Source organism: Sprattus sprattus, assembly GCF_963457725.1.
Source record: "Sprattus sprattus genome assembly, chromosome: 9".
NCBI classification, from domain to species: domain Eukaryota; kingdom Metazoa; phylum Chordata; class Actinopteri; order Clupeiformes; family Clupeidae; genus Sprattus; species Sprattus sprattus.
This window is the reverse complement of record NC_137928.1, coordinates 107501-110000: the sequence shown is the minus strand read 5'-3', so window position 1 is coordinate 110000 and position 2500 is coordinate 107501. Positions and strand designations below refer to the sequence as shown.

General features: G+C 38.5%; 1 protein-coding gene across 1 annotated transcript in view; it reads left to right on the top strand.

The window, feature by feature from the left end:
• LOC308369924 (ferroxidase HEPHL1-like) overlaps positions 1-477 on the top strand; it is a 24297-nt gene extending 23820 nt beyond the window's left edge. Inside the window, exon 21 of the mRNA XM_080844486.1 lies at positions 1-477. This exon is cut by the window's left edge and continues 199 nt beyond it. The gene's annotated coding sequence lies outside the window, so the exon portion shown is untranslated.
• The last annotated feature ends 2023 nt before the right edge of the window (positions 478-2500 follow it).

Genomic DNA, 2500 nt, shown 5'->3' with positions numbered 1-2500 from the left:
ATGTCGTGGAGAACAAATCAGAGATGTCGTGGAGAACCAATCAGAGAGCAGAGATATCGTGGAGAACCAATCAGAGAGCAGAGATGTCGTGGAGAACAAATCAGAGAGCAGAGATGTCGTGGAGAACCAATCAGAGAGCAGAGATGTCGTGGAGAACCAATCAGAGAGCAGAGATGTCGTGGAGAACAAATCAGAGAGCAGAGATGTCGTGGAGAACAAATCAGAGAGCAGAGATGTCGTGGAGAACCAATCAGAGAGCAGAGATATCGTGGAGAACCAATCAGAGAGCAGACATGTCGTGGAGAACAAATCAGAGAGCAGAGATGTCGTGGAGAACCAATCAGAGAGCAGAGATGTCGTGGAGAACCACGTCATGAACAAAACAACACTGACATCAATGAAACCTCATACATGCCTGATAGAGCAACACCTTGCACTCACACTACTAAATGACACACACACACACACACACTCTCACTCAAGGTTGTTGTTGCGATTGAAAGGGCTTTGGAAAATAATTGCCTGCAGGACAATAAAACGAATCACTTTATCCATCTACATCTAACAACACACACACACACACACACACACACACATATCTGCTACAGTAAAATAAAGTATTTAAACCTTCAGTCCATGAGGGTAAAAACTCTGCCCACTTGATTGAATCTTTTGACCACAACACACACACACACACACCCTTTTGCCTCGCAAGGCTACGAGGTTGAGACTGGTGCGGGATTGTGCTAATTTCACAGGTCAAGGGCTAATCATGTTAGCACACACCACAGGTCAAGGGTCACAGGTCAAGGGCTAAACATGTTAGCACACACCACAGGTCAAGGGCTAATCATGTTAGCACACATCACAGGTCAAGGGTCACAGGTCAAGGGCTAAACATGTTAGCACACACCACAGGTCAAGGGCTAATCATGTTAGCACACATCACAGGTCAAGGGTCACAGGTCAAGGGCTAAACATGTTAGCACACACCACAGGTCAAGGGCTAATCATGTTAGCACACACCACAGGTCAAGGGCTAATCATGTTAGCACACACCACAGGTCAAGGGTCACAGGTCAAGGGCTAAACATGTTAGCACACACCACAGGTCAAGGGCTAATCATGATAGCACACATCACAGGTCAAGGGTCACAGGTCAAGGGCTAAACATGTTAGCACACACCACAGGTCAAGGGCTAATCATGTTAGCACACATCACAGGTCAAGGGTCACAGGTCAAGGGCTAAACATGTTAGCACACACCACAGGTCAAGGGCTAATCATGTTAGCACACACCACAGGTCAAGGGCTAATCATGTTAGCACACATCACAGGTCAAGGGTCACAGTTCAAGAGCTAAACATGTTAGCACACATCACAGGTCAAGGGTCACAGGTCAAGAGCTAAACATGTTAGCACACATCACAGGTCAAGGGTCACAGGTCAAGAGCTAAACATGTTAGCACACATCACAGGTCAAGGGCTAAACATGTTAGCAAACATCACAGGTCAAGGGTCACAGGTCAAGAGCTAAACATGTTAGCACACATGCAGAATGTTATTTATCAGTCAAGGGCTAAACATTTAATATTTAAAAACCTAGTCTGATATATCTAATGGTGTATAATAGACCTAGGCTTATACAGTAATGGCGTATAGATTATTAGAACTACCCTAATATATCTAATGGTGTAAAGATTAATAGACCCAGCCTAATGTATATAATGGTGTAAAGATGAATAGAACTAGCCTTATATATATAATAATGTATATATTAATAGAACTAGCCTTATATATCTAATGATGTATAGATTAATAGAACTAGCCTAATATATCTAATGATGTTTAGATTAATAGAACTAGCCTAATATATATAATAATGTATAGATTAATAGAACTAGCCTTATATATATAATGATGTATAGATTAATAGAACTAGCCTAATATATCTAATGTTCTATAATAGAACTAGCCTAATATATCTAATGATGTATACATCATTAGATATATTAGGCTAGTTCTATTCATCTATATATAGATGAATAGAACTAGCCTAATATATCTAATGATGTATAGATTAATAGAACTAACCTTATATATACAGTATAATGGCTTATATATTAATAGAACTAGCCTAATATATATAATAATGTATAGATTAATAGAACTAGCCTTATATATATAATGATGTATAGATTAATAGAACTAGCCTAATATATCTAATGGTCTATAATAGAACTAGCCTAATATATCTAATGATGTATACATATAGATTAATAGAACTAACCTAATATATACAGTATAATGGCTTATATATTGATAGAACTAGCCTAATATATATAATGGCGTATAGATTAATAGACCAAGCCTACTATATCTAATGGTGTACTTCATACTGGTGTCAAATAGCAATACTTATTTATTGTCTGGAAGACAGACAAACAAACAACAAACAAACAAACCCAAAGTTTACACATAGCATCACAAACAAATATAA